The 14136-nt window shown below is 51.1% G+C and overlaps 1 protein-coding gene and 1 long non-coding RNA gene across 3 annotated transcripts in view; both read left to right on the top strand.

The window, feature by feature from the left end:
* GNA12 (G protein subunit alpha 12) overlaps window positions 1–14136 on the top strand; it is a 71660-nt gene that overhangs the window by 6595 nt on the left and 50929 nt on the right. The window lies entirely within an intron of this gene.
* LOC123331626 lies at window positions 6472–12262 on the top strand. The gene is made up of 2 exons (XR_006548368.2): window positions 6472–8603; window positions 9165–12262. It is a non-coding gene; the product is annotated as an uncharacterized LOC123331626 (long non-coding RNA).

Genomic DNA, 14136 nt, shown 5'->3' with positions numbered 1-14136 from the left:
TTTGCTCTTTTTAAAAATTTTCTAGAGGTAGAGATTTATTTGAGACTGCTCCTCTCTGCTAATGTAAACATTTTAAGCGCTGTACATGTCTCCCTCAGCACTGCATTAGCTGTATCCACGTAGTCTGATACATGGTTTTTAATTTTTATTCCGTTTCATGTGTATTTTCACTCTCTTTGAGATAGGTTCTTTGGCCCACAGGTTGTTGAGAAGTGTGTCACAGTTTCTAAGAGTTTGGAGATTTTCCCGTCAGCTTTCTGTCCTTGATTTCTGTGACTCCATGATGGTCAGAGAATGTACCTTGGATGGTTTCAGCTCTTGTACATTTGTTGAGGTTTGTTTTATGACCCAGAATATGGGCTGTCTTGGTGTGTGTTCTGCGGGCTTGTGTCGGTGAATCACCCACGGGTACCTGGGAAAGCAGTGTGTGCTGCTGTTCGGAGTTTTCTGCGTGTGTTGGCTGCTCAGTCGGGTGATGGTGGTGTTGCGCTCTGTATCGTTGCTGATGTTTCTATTTAGTAGTTCTGTCCTTGCAGAGAGTGAGGCGTTCAAGTCACCAACTGGCATTGTCCATTTTTCCTTCCGTTCTGTTGGTTTTGCGTCCTGTGTTTTAAGAGTCTGTTGTGTGGCGGGTAGACACTCAGGGTGACTGTGTCCTCCTGATGGACTGCTCTTCTTATGTGTAAGGTCCCTTTTGGTCTCCAGTAATTTTCTTTGCTCTGCAGTCTGCTTCAGCAGCTGTTTTTACATAGCCACTCTCTTTAATGAATGCTTTCATGGTATGTGTTTGCCATCCTTTGGCTTGTGTTGCTAGATCATGACTGACTCTTTGTGGCCCTGTGGACTGTAGCCCACCAGGCTGCCCTGTCCATGGGATTCTCCAGGCAAGAATAGTGGAGTGGGTTGCCATTTCCTGCTCCAGGGCATCTTCCCCACCCAGGGATCGAACCCTCATCTCTTGCATCTCCTGCATTGGCAGGTGGATTCTTTACCACTAACACCACCTGGGAAGCCCTTCCCCCTTTTAGTGAAAGTGAAAGTCGCTCAGTCATGTCTGACTCTTTGCAACCCCATGGACTATTGAATCTGTGGAATTCTCCAGGCCAGAATACTGGAGTGGCTAGCCTTTCTCTTCTCCAGGGGATCTTCCCAACCCAGGGATGGAACCCAGGTCTCCCGCATCGCAGGTGGATTCTTTACCAGCTGAGCCACAAGGGAAGCCCAAGAATACTGGAGTGGGTAGCCCGTCCCTTCTTCAGGGGATCATCCCAACCCAGGAATTGAACCAGGGTCTCCTGCACTGCAGATGGATTCTTTACCAGCTGAGCTATCAGGGGAGCCCCTACCCTTTTATATTTGGGGTTTTGTTTCTGCTGTTTCTTGCCTTCCTGTGAGTTATTTAAATATGTTTCAGGTTTCCATCTTGATTGGTTTTTGAGCGGGTCAGTTTTGTATTGGTATCACTTTCTTGGTGTTTGCTCTAAGCTTACAGTAGGTATACGTAGCTTACCCTAATCTACTGGACACTGTTCTACAGCTGTAAGTGAAGTGTGGGAACTTCATTCCTGTTTAGATCCCTCTGCCCTCCCACTTGTAGGATATCAGTGTTCTTAAGCGTTTCTTGTACTTTGGGCACCTCATCAGATGGTTTTACTTCAGTCATCAAGTATGATTTAAGAAACTCGCAAGAAGTAGAGTTTGTTATATTTGCACTTGTTTTTACCTGTTCTGTGTTCTTTCCTTGCTGAAGTCTCCTAAGCCTTCTCCTGTTACCCCCTCCTTTCTGTTTGGAGAAATTTCCTTTAGCCATTCTGTAAGCGTGGATTTGCCTGCAACAAAGTCTCTCAGCTTTCTTTGTCCAAGAATGTCTTTATTTCACCTTTAATCTTGAAGAATGTCTTTGCTAGCAATTGGATTCACAGCTGACACTTATTTTCTCTTAGTACTTGAAAAATGTGCCACATTCTTCCGGCTTCCATGGTTTCAGACGAGAAGTCAAGCCTTTCGGGTTACTGTTCCCCTGTCAGTACACGCCTCACGACTCTCCAGACGATTTTAAGATTTTTTTCTTTGTCTCTGGTTTCCAGAAGTTTAACTATGATTTGTCTGGACATAGGTTTCTTTCAGCTTATTGTATTTAGGGTATGCTCAGCTTCTTAGGGCTTCCCTGGTGGCTCAGTAGGTAAATAATCTGCCTGCAATGCAGGAGACCCGGGTTTGATCCCTGGGCCAGGAAGATCCTCTGAGGAAGGAAATGGCACCCCACTCCAGTATTCTTGCCTGGAGAATCCCATGAACACAGGAGCCTAGCGGGCTACAGTCCATGGGATGGCGAAGAGTTGGACACAACTGAGCGACTGACGCTTCCAGCTGCTTGAATCTGTATATTTATGTCTTTTGGCAAAATTGGGTTGTTTCTCATCATTATTTCTTCAAATACTTTTGCAGTCTTGCTGTTTTTTCCCTTTCCTCTGGGACTCTGGGGATAGGTGTGTTAGCCCTCATGCCTGACGACCAGGACCCTGAGGCCCTTCTGCCTTGTGGAGTGGGGTTCTGACCTCAGCTCTCCCTAGACCTGGCTGACACCAGGGAAGCGGGAGTCGGTAATGGCCATCGGCCCAGCTCCCCACGGGGCCTGGTTGGGGTGGAAGCTTAGCTCCCCGCCAGCACTGCCCTGCGCGGGCGGGTGTCAGAGCACCTCCTGGGTGTCTCGGCAGGGCCAGGGGTGAGGTCCCCCTTTGGCCCCACCAGCAGCTCTTCCTGGTGGCTGCCTGGAATGTTCACGTGGTTCCCAGGAACTGGAAGGGGATGTGGAAGGTCGCTTCCCTCTCAACCCCACTGAAACCCCCGAGGAGGACGTATGCCGTTTTTCTGTTGGTTTCTGCCTGGAGTCGAGTGGGTGTCTTCTGCTTAAGGCCACCTTTTTCCTGGCCCTTTGGCTGGGGACACTGGCTGCCCGCCTACCTCTTGGCTTTTCCAGATTGGGGGTGCCTGCAGCTCCCTGACCTGGGTGGGCGGGGACAGTTGGGACACCTGGGGGCTCCCTGCCGCATCCCTCCTCAAGTCTGGGGCCCCAGGCAGCCTGCCGCCTCCTTCCCACCCCCTTTCCTGTGTCGCATCTAGAGCGTTTTTTGCATGTAGTGGAGAGGGCCCGAGGGGAGCAGAGCACCTGTGTCTCGGCCGACCTGGAGTCCGCATCCTCCTGGTCTTTCTGTGCCGGGTTCGGGGCTCTTCCTTGGCGATCACAGCTGTGCCTGAATCTGATCCCTGTTCCCATGCTGTGGGGCAGTGGATGATCTGAACCTACTAGTTGCTTTGACTTCTGTAAATACTACACGTAAGACTTCCTCATCTCTCTTGTTATTTTTATAATCTTTAAGATGCTAATCTGTCACTTCCCGAGCGGGCTGCCCTAAAAGTTCGGGTCATTAGTGCTTCAGAGCCTGCGCAGGCACGCCTCTGGTGCTGGCGCGCACCTCGGTGGGTGTGTGGACGCCCCAGACCAGCGTGGCTTTATCTCACCCTGCTCTCCACCCCCGCATCTGTGACTTCAGGAGCCATTTTTAATTGCCGGATTTCACGTCCAGTTAGACGTGAATACCGTGGGTTAGCTGTGTGAAGATCCTTTGTTCCATGGGACTGGGAATTGTACACAGAATCTCATGGGTATATCATTTAACTGCACAAAGGTGGACCTTCCTTGTATATTTACATATTGATAGTTTTAAAACCTTCTGAAAAACGGGATTATTAGAACCTGTGGCCTTTTGTTGGCACTGATACAGAAGAATTCAGTGCAGCCGGTGGTTTGGGCTGTGTGCCCGAGGGTTTGTGCTCCATGCTGGTGGGAAGGGAATGTTTAGTGACGGGCCCTGTGCGGGCCTCACCGTGCAGGCGCTCTTGAGAGCCGGGGAGACGGTGCTCTCGTGACTGGCGTGGAGTGTGAGGGACTCGTGGGAGGCGGCCCCGCAGTGAACAGGGCAGGTGAACGCCGGCTGAGGTGTCGGGAAAGCCTGCCACGGAGGCGTGATGTGAGCTGGCCCCTGAGAGCCCTGGAGGATCCCAGCAGGTGGAGAGCTCACCGCTGAGACTGTCCGCGTGCGCTCTGTGGGTCTGTCGGTTAAGACGGAGTTCTGGTAAGCTGAGCTGTTAAAGCACGAGTGTGGCATCGAGACAGAACCATCTAGTGCCAAGGACTGGTCACGATGTCAGCCCGCTGCATACCGCGATAGCTGAATGCTAACCCTTCTTGCTAGAGAATTCCTTTGTGTGCATACAGCTTCAAGGAGCCCCTAGGACGTGGTAGGTCCCAATCGTGGGTCGACGTACGCTCTGTGGACTCCAGTTCAAGAACTTCTGTTGAGGAATGAATGCCAAGCTTGCATCGCATTTTGTGAACCTCTTACTTTCATCATTAGAGGCTCGCTGTGTTGTGTTTGCCTTTCTGTCGGGGCCATTGGGGCTCTGGAGAAGCCTCCCCTGCTGTCCTGGATTTTTAAGCTCCTCGAGACTCCGGGCCTGCAGTCTCTGCCTCTTGGCTTCAGAAGCACCGGTCGGGCTTGAAGCTGCAGTGGGTCTGCTTGAGAGCAGGAACCCAGATGTGGTTCTGGGCTCTGGAGGAACAGTTGGGTTTTTTTGCTTTGTTGGCAAATTGCACTTAAATAAGGAAGTTTACTTTTGTATGTGGACACACATGGTTGGTCCTTTAGCGATGTCAAAAAAACAAAAACAGCAACATCATCCTCCATTAGTTAAAAAAAATCCAGAGATGCCCCTCTGGCCATTGTCGGAGGCTTCAGAGCACATGGACAGTGGATTTTCCCTGCCTGTTTTCAGGATGCAGTGTCTGAGCTTCAGCCGCCGGACACGTGTGGTTTGGGAGACAGCCGTTGCTTGTGCCAGATCGCGTTCTGTCGGCAGCTTATGATTTTTTGATGTTGTAGTTGAGAGCGGGGACGTGGATCTTATCGGTTTTAAATGGAACTGAAGATCTAAACTGAAGCCTTAGCTGGAGATCTAATTATAGGGTGATCTTCAAAGACGCTAATGTTGTGTAATGGACGTGATGCCTCACTCACGTTACCTGAAGGGCGGTGCCATCCCTTAAAGACAGGCTGGTTTAGTTCATGTTGTAACTACTATAGTTTGTAGTTAAACAAAAGCAACCCAGTCCTCTTCGCATCTTGTCAAGTGTGCTGGAGAAGGGGGACGCAGAGGATGAGATGGATGGTGTTACCGACTCAATGGACGAGAATCTGAGCAAACTCCCGGAAAGAGTGAAGGACAAGGAAGCCTGGCGTGCCGCAGTCCATGGGGTCGCAAAGAATCGGACACGACTTAGTGACTGAACGATGACCACAGAGTGCTGGACAAATAGCTGCCTGGTTTGAATGCGTTACCCTCTTAGACGACCAGGATATGAAGAACAGTTGCTGGCATGGGACAGATGCGTCTTTTTGAGTCTATCTTTTGTGCAGTAAGATATCTGTCTCACATGGGGACACATGTTCGGGTAGGTCCAGCTACTTCGGTTCATGGAATGGAAGACAATTTGCATGCTGCCTTAGCGTATCAGGTAGAAAAGCCGCTGCTTCTGTGTTGGCGTGGTGAACAGAATCGTTGGAACGCGTGCTTTGGACGTGCGGCATCAGAGGGCCGTAAAGAAACAGTTATCCGTCCTGAGAGTGTTCGCAGGTGGACAGAAGGGAGCAGGGGAGCAGCCCTGCCCTGTCCCTGGCGCCAAGGGCAGGGAAGTGTTCCCGGCCCCACTTTGTTCAGGAAGTGCAGGCCTAGCAGACAGCCCCTCTCTCCACACCCGGGCATCTGCTTTACTGTCCAGTCTGAAAGCCACTGGCCACTGCCCCAGCTTTGTCAAATGGCCCTGTTAGACTCAGCAGTGAAGACTGGCCTCGATGAGTAGTCAGCACACCAGGCCAATCGTGGTCAGATGACTGGCTAACCCTGAGTGGAAGCTGTAAGCCACGGGAACACGCAGACTCACGGGAACACGCAGACTCACGGGAACACGCAGGTGACTGGCTAACCCTGAGTGGAAGCTGTAAGCCACGGGAACGCGCAGACTCACGGGAACACGCAGGTGACTGGCTAACCCTGAGTGGAAGCTGTAAGCCACGGGAACACGCAGACTCACGGGAACACGCAGGTGACTGGCTAACCCTGAGTGGAAGCTGTAAGCCACGGGAACGCGCAGACTCACGGGAACACGCAGGTGACTGGCTAACCCTGAGTGGAAGCTGTAAGCCACGGGAACGCGCAGACTCACGGGAACACGCAGGTGACTGGCTAACCCTGAGTGGAAGCTGTAAGCCACGGGAACGCGCAGACTCACGGGAACACGCAGGTGACTGGCTAACCCTGAGTGGAAGCTGTAAGCCACGGGAACGCGCAGACTCACGGGAACACGCAGGTGACTGGCTAACCCTGAGTGGAAGCTGTAAGCCACGGGAACGTGCAGACTCACGGGAACACGCAGGTGACTGGCTAACCCTGAGTGGAAGCTGTAAGCCACGGGAACGTGCAGACTCACGGGAACACGCAGGTGACTGGCTAACCCTGAGTGGAAGCTGTAAGCCACGGGAACGCGCAGACTCGAGAGTCTGTGCTAATATTGTCATTACCGGAGTGGCGTGGTGATCGTGCGTGGCGTGGATTCCGCCGAGCCCTCGAGTGCTGTCTCGGGCCGTCAGTGGAGGTGCCTGCTGTGTCTGGGAAGGTGAGGTTAGAGGTGTGGGCCACGGGAAGCCTGCACCCGTCACTCCAGGCCGAGCCCTTTGTGCCGCATGCCTCACAGCAAGTCCTCCGTTCATGGTGTCTCTCTACTTGGTTGGCATCTGGGGAGATGGGAAGCCCAGGGGAGGGCAGGGCAGGGCAGGAGAGGGGACATCACTACTCAAGTCACCGGAAGGACCCGGAGCCCCAGCCCGGGTGGAGGAGGCTGCCGGGACCAGCCACAGGTCGTGTGATGAGATTCGTCTGCACGAGTGTGGTGGGAAGCATCCTGACGCCACTCAGGTGACTTAGACCACAGAGACGCTGTAGCGAGCCCCCGCCCTGGTCACCCATGCACGCCTGTGATCAGATTGCATTCATTTCCAAGGTAAATTTTTGTGCATCTCTGTACAGTTTTACAAGCAAAAGACTTGACATTTACCAAGAAAGGAAACGGAGTGATTATTTAAAGCCTCACCTGACTGCTGGCTTCCGTTACAGGTGACAGGGGACAGCTGCTTCAGGGCTTCGTTTTTGGAATTTTTATAATGCCGATCAGCAGGATTTTTAATCTGTGTTTTCCACTGACAGTCAGTTCTCCATCTACGGTTGTTGGCACCCACGCGATGACCCCAGAACTGTTTATACTTTTTGTGGCCACTTAATGTGTTGCTGCTGTTGTTTCTTCTTCAAGGAAATGAAGTTCCCTAATTTTAAGCTGGGGAAAGGAAATGTTTTCCCCAGGAGTCTGATGACGCGATTAGACTGATGGAGTTTGAAAGCTGTGTTAGAAGTGCGCAGTGACGTGGCGCCCCGGGTGGGGGGCTGGGGAGACTCCCGAGGTGAGCCGATGAGAACGGCGCGGTGGCAGGCTGGCCGTCCTGCTCCCTATCAGTACATATCTGATGCAGCTATAAAGTGATGGGGATGTGTTTTTAAACAAACACGCCGACGCTCCCGGGACATACTAGTTAAGGCTGATGTCTCATTAACAGCGGTCGTCTAGGGCAGCCACGTCAACAAATCCTGAGCGTGCGTTTGGGTGCCGGGTGCTGTCTCCGCCGGAGGCTTCTCCGTGTCGGGAGCATCTGTCCTGTGTTTGCGGTGCTGGCGCTGTGACCTCACCGAACTCTCAGTAGCCTCGCCGGGCTTCCTCTCTGATGGGAGGGACTTCCATTTTCCTGCCGGAGTCGTCCCCTTCTTGCTCCTCTCGTCATCCCCTGCGCCTCCGAGGAGGAGAGGACGTCAGCTTGAGCCTGCTGCCCCCGGCGGGCCGGACTCTGGGCTGTGGGCGTGGTCCCGCCTGTGTTTGTCCAGCTGTGCCAGGGAGCAGAACCTACTTGGCTGCAAATCGCAAGCCAGACTCTCCCATCTGGCTTTTATTAGTAACAGAGCCGGTGTTTTTGATCTCCACCTATCTATCTGACTCCTGTTTTGATCTCCACGCTGATTCTAGACTTAGGAGCGGAAGAGAGACAGGCTCACTGAGTGTGCGCGTGCCTGGGGTCACCCACTGGGCTGAACCTCCCTGGTCAGTGTGTCCATTTGGGTCTGTTTCTGCCAAGAGGAAACAGCAAAGTGATCATCATTTTAGGAAGAAATATCGCTGCACCAGAAGGACACCATCACTTTCTGTTTTCTGGTAGGAGCTCGCCGGGCTCCCTGGCTTATGTGAGGTGTCAGAGTTGGACAGACCGAGGAGAGGCTGCGTTTCTAACCTCCCACACTTCACGTCAGGGAACTCGCCTCCCAGAAGATGCTTCGGTGGCTCAGACATTTAGGACGGACCCCCTGGGACCCCCTTGACACCACGGTCTATGGGGCAGCATGAAGTACAGACCCTCCTCCTGCGGGGATTAATCCACCTTCCTTGAGTGAGTTTACTAAGTCGGCAGGCACCGATACGGTGAGGAGTCCTTACGCCCGCAGGGAGAGCTGCCCTCAGTCCCTGTTGCGTCCTGGGGGGCGATCTGTAACCTGCAGGTGAGAGCTTCCAGAATCCTGAAAGGGTGTGAGGGCGCATCCCGGAGGGGAGAAGGATGGGGGGGGAGCTGGGACGGGAGCCTGGTCAGGCCTGGGCGCCTTCCAGCCCCAGGTGACTCCAGTGGCAGCGGGAGACAGGACTGAAGGGCTTCCCGCAGGGGCTTGCCCTGATCTGCGTTCCCCAGATCCATCTGGGGAAATACGTCAGAGCAGGGTCAGAGGGCCGTCTCCCATCCCCTTGTGGGATAGTGAATACACATAAACAGCCGTGTATGTGTTTTAAAGATGACCTTACACGTGAGTATAAAAACGTTCAGCAGCAGTCATCAGGGAAGGAGAAAGAGCACTGGTCCACGTGTAGGTTGAGTTGTGTGAAGTTCTGATATTTGTCCCTTTTTGACTAACAAAAATGGCAGGTATTAATTATATGTCCCCCACCCCCAACATTTCAGAAACACTGCAGCCAGGAACAAAAAGAGAAGATTCTAGGGCTCCTCCTCGCCACGTGTAGCCATAGTGACTGCTTCCTGGGAGGCTGGGTCACAGTTTTCAAACCGCCTTTCACGTAATCATCTGGCGAGTTACCTGTGGCAGCCTTACGGTAAGGAGAAAGGCGGGGCGGGGGCTCCGGCTGCTGAGAAAACAGGCGGCCCGCCGCCGTGACAGCACCTCTGCCTTCCGGGTGTGGGGTCCGGGGAGGGCCGGGTGCTCAGGCCCACACTCTCAAGAGATGGGAGTATTCCTTACGGGGTGGGGACGTTCCCAGTCTTCCTGTGCTGCGACGTCAGCAGTAGACGTGGGAACTTGGCCAGCAGAGCGGTGACTGGTACAGGAGAGCCCTACCACGTGGGACGTGGTGCAGAGCTCGCAGGGAGGCAGGCTCACACTCTCGCACCGTCGAACAGTACCTTAAAAGTACATCAGCAGCATGACAAAATAAGTGTTTATTTCTGTGAAACACGAACTTTTTAAAAAAAATACACTTTCTACAGTAAATGTTATTTTAGAGGCCGGCTTGGTAATAGTTATTTTATGAGTCCTTAGGAATATGATTTAACAGTGCAGGAGTGACGGTTTAATGCCTTCTTACGTACTTTCCTGCAATTACCAGGACGTTTTCATTTTGAATTGTAGATATTTTTTTTTTAACTTAATTTGTGGTTTGCATCTTGCTTTAGAATTTTTGTAATCTTGAATATTTACAGAATGCGTAAATATTTGCTGAGGAGACCACAGCATCTGTAGCATTTTAAGTGGGAATTTGTTTCCTAATTCTTGGTAAATTTAGGAAAAGAGCCACCAGGTTGCCTGAGCGCTCTTTTATCTAGTACAAATTAAAACTCTTCTGACAGTAAATTGCCCTTTCCTAGTCTTTCACACGGAGAAGGCAGTGGCACCCCACTCCAGTGTTCTTGCCTGGAGAATCCCAGGGACAGGGGAGCCTGGTGGGCTGCCGTCTATGGGGTCGCACAGAGTCGGACACGACTGAAGTGACTTAGCAGCATCAGTCTTTCACAAATTTTAAAATAATAACATTTCTAAAAATAAAGTATTGGAAATAAGGAGAATGTTGTAAATGTAGGCGTTTTTGAAGGAGATTAAAAGACAGATTTTTATTTTGTTGACATACAGAGTTGATTTACAATGTGTTAATTTCTGGTGCTCAGCAAATGATTCTGTGTGTGTGTGTGTGTGTGTGTGTGTGTGTATTCCTTTCCCTATTCGTTTCCACTGTGGTTTATCAGAGGATGCTGAATGGCCCTCCCTGTGCTACACAGCAGAGCCTCGGTGCTCACCCGTCCTGTGTATGACAGTCTGCGTCTGCTCATCCCAGCCTCCCGCCCCATCCCTCCCCGCCTCACCCCACCCCCGCCGTGGCAACTGCATGTCTGTTCTCTGTTCCTGTGAGTCCGTCTGTTCCACAGATAAGTTCATGTGTGTCGTATTTTACATTCCTCATATAAGGGATATCATAGGTATTAACATTGTCTTTCTCCTTCTGACTGACTTCCCTTGGTGTGACAGTCTCTAGGTCCATCTCCATACCTGTAAATGGCATGTCATTCTTTCTCGTGGCTGAGGAATATTCCACTGTATGTACGTAACACATCTTTAAAGACTGAAATCTTGAACCTTCTAAAACAACTTCGTCCAATGTTGAAAGTTAGTGATATAATAAATATACCTAAATCATTTTCTTTTGTGTTGTTTTTACAATTACTACTCAGGCAGCCATTTCCTTGAATGTCACCTTTTTTCCCCCAAATGGTTTTGACATTGATCCTGTCATCTGACTATATAAATGACATGAAGAGGACGTCATTTAGTGCTCTGTTGTAGATAACAAGATGAATCCCTAGCAGTTAGAGTGCCTAAAGTTGTCTGGGGGACTGAGGAAGAGTTATCCTCTGCGAAGAGACATTCTAATTTCAGACTAGATTGAGCCGAGACTGCCAGCAACTAATCTAATAACTCAGCGATGTTCTGGAGATTCTAGTCAGTTAAAAGACAAAAGAAATTAGGTGTATCTACTGAAAAGGAAGGAACAAAATTAACATTATAAATAGTAGATCTAAAAGATCATCCAAAAAGTTACTAGAATTAAAAATAGTTACAGGAGTCACTGGACACAACGTAAGTGTCCGTAGGTGAACTGTGTGTGCGCCTGTGTGCTTTCCTGTAATAGAAAAATATCCATTTCTAACGCCAGCGAAAAGGATGACATACCCAGGAATAAGCAAGATGTGCTCACATACGGTCTATACCATTACTGAAGAACGTAAAAATCCTGGAAAAGCTGCTGCTTTTGGTGGGGAGGGGAGGGTAGGAATTGTTGCTGTTGTAAAAATGCCAATTTAGGAATTGAACACAACCAGTCAAATCCCTATTTATTTTTCTTGGAACTTGACAGAGCCATGCTGAGGTTTGTGTGATGAGTAAATGTGTGATGATAAGTAACACAATTCTGAGAACATGCATTGTTTGGGATAGTTATCATGAGAAGCACTGTGTTCCCACCAGCAGCCTTGAGGGTTCCAGCTTCTCCACACCCTCACCGGCTCTTGCTGTTGCCTTTTTGTCTCTTTCATAGCCACCCTGGTTTGAATGTGCAAGTCCTGATGGCCTGAAGATCTTTTCATGTGTTTATTAGTTGCTATTGTTCTGTTTGGTGAAGCTCTTTCTTTTGACTTCTTGACTTTCACTTCTTCCTGTTTATAATCAAACCTATGTGAGGATTCATCTTAGTTTTTATAGTGATCCTATGAGGGCGAATGACCGTTTTTGCCACGCAGATGTCAGAGAATTGGAAATACCCAGTGATTTTTAAAACGTTTTCAAGAGCATGTTGGGAATGTGGAATTGGAATGGCAGCGCCTCGGAAGTCCGGTTCCTCTCGCTGTCGTCAGCAGCTCCTGTGCTGGTTTATCCGCCTGTCATGCTTCCTCCCCTGTGTCCTACACGTGACTCCAGCTGAAGGTTTCTTAGCCGGTTTTCCATAAGATGTTTTTCATCATCCAGCTTTCCTTAATCTCCCCTCCGGATCAAATGATTTCCAAGCCAGGAGTGACCACCACGGCTGTGTGTTGGCCCAGAGCCCTCCCGCTGCTGCTGAGGGGGGTACCTTAAGTCGTGTTTTACGTTCCTCCCCACTCGCATCTCAATACCATCTCACAGAATGAAAACACCGCCCTCGCTGCCCCCTCCTCGCTCCGCCCTCTGGCCCCTCCTCGCCCCGCCCTCTGACCGCACGGCTGGGCAGGTTTGTGCCCTGGCCTCTGCTGGGCCCTAGTGGGAAGGGCCCGAGATGAAGCCGTTTGTGCTCCTGACGCGTGTCCTTGCCACGCCACACCCCTCCTTGGTCCTCACCCTTGACCGAGGGGGGCCTACATATGTTTCCTTTCGGGAACAGGGTGACTTAGGGCGTGGATGGGCATGCTCTCTCTGCTGAGGGCTGTCCGATGACTGAAGGTGGTCATGAGAGCCCATGCCCCCTGCAGGGGGCAAGCACGGCTCCGGTGCCCCAAGGTTGGGGGAGCCTCCTGGGCGTGTGCTGGGCTCACTGACCGCAGCCTTCCGATCCAGGCCCCCATGTGTGCCGGAGCGCCTGGCTGCTGTGGGATGCAGATGCCAGCTCAGTAGGCCAGAGGGGGCCTGGGATTCTGCATTTCTGATCAGGCTCAGGTCAGGCTCTGAATAGTGAGGGCAGGCATCGGTGTGGTTCGTGGTGTTGCCAACACCCCGTCGGCCTGCAGGTGAGTGGCAGCGGTGGTAGGCAGCTCACGGCCAGGATCGGCTGAGGTTCTGGAGCCCACCCTCCTGCATGCAGCTGCTCAGAGAACCTCAGCAATGCCCAGCAAAGCCCTGTCCTGCCAGAGGCGGCCTTCTGTGTGGGAAACAGACAGGTGGGGTGGCTTCTCCAAAACATCAGAGGGTGCGCAGTGCCGGTGGGAAGGAAAAGGGGCAGAGGGGAGGGAGGAGACACCTGGCTGTCAGGTGGCGTCTGAGTGGAGGAGGGGGCCGCTCGGGCCAGCACTTCCCAGGGAGGGGTGCTGGGAACCAGGGCTCTGCGTGAGGTTAGAAGCTGGGACTCAGGCTCCACCTGGGGCTGCAGTGACCCCACCTACCTGGACACTTGGGGTTACTGGTGCCCCTGCTGGAGGGAGACCAGGGTGTCCGGGTCTGGAAAGGCTCGGAGGGTTCTCATGTTGAAAGTAATATTTCTGAGACCTGGAAACATGGTTGTCCTGTGTTTAATTGAAAAAAAAAGTGAGTTTGATTTTGGTTTTAGATCCAAATTTTGAGTATAAAAAAATAAATGGGGTCAGGGGCACGGTAATGATTTTCACCAACATGTAATAAGCACTTATCTCTAATTAAAGGGGATTTATTTTTAATTTTCCTACTTATGTAAACATGTACATGACTTATATAAAATAAAAGCTTTTCCCTGTTTCTCTGTGTAGTTTCACTGCATGTCCTTTATTCCATCAAGACCATCCATTTGCACTGCATTTTATAGGTAATAATTTGCAGTTTGTACTTTACTGTGTCCACGAAATGCCCCTTCAGTGTGTCTTTTTAGTTAATTGTATGTCCAGTCAATGAGAACACAAGGTCCTTTGAAGTCCAGCATTCATTTTGGTTTTCGCTCTGCTCTATCTTGTAGCAGCTGCTTCCTGACTCTTACTGAGTAAGTTGTTCTGATTTTTTCGAGCAGTGACTGGGCCTCCTCCAGCAGTTTCCCTGTGCTGAGTCTGCAGAGATGTGTCATTAGCGCGGCCGAAAGGCCAGGAACGTCTGTCTGTCAGGTTCCGGGTCGTCGTCTTCTGTTTCTGTCCCCTTCCCAGATACGGTCCCTCTTGGACCATCAGGAAGTCCCCAGTGTGAGCTTGTAGAAGCTGCCGTCGCAGAACTCACTTTTGG

Source organism: Bubalus bubalis, chromosome 24 (assembly GCF_019923935.1).
Source record: "Bubalus bubalis isolate 160015118507 breed Murrah chromosome 24, NDDB_SH_1, whole genome shotgun sequence".
NCBI classification, from domain to species: domain Eukaryota; kingdom Metazoa; phylum Chordata; class Mammalia; order Artiodactyla; family Bovidae; genus Bubalus; species Bubalus bubalis.
Note: the sequence above shows the minus strand (reverse complement) of the source record. Positions and strands in the feature narration are given on the sequence as shown.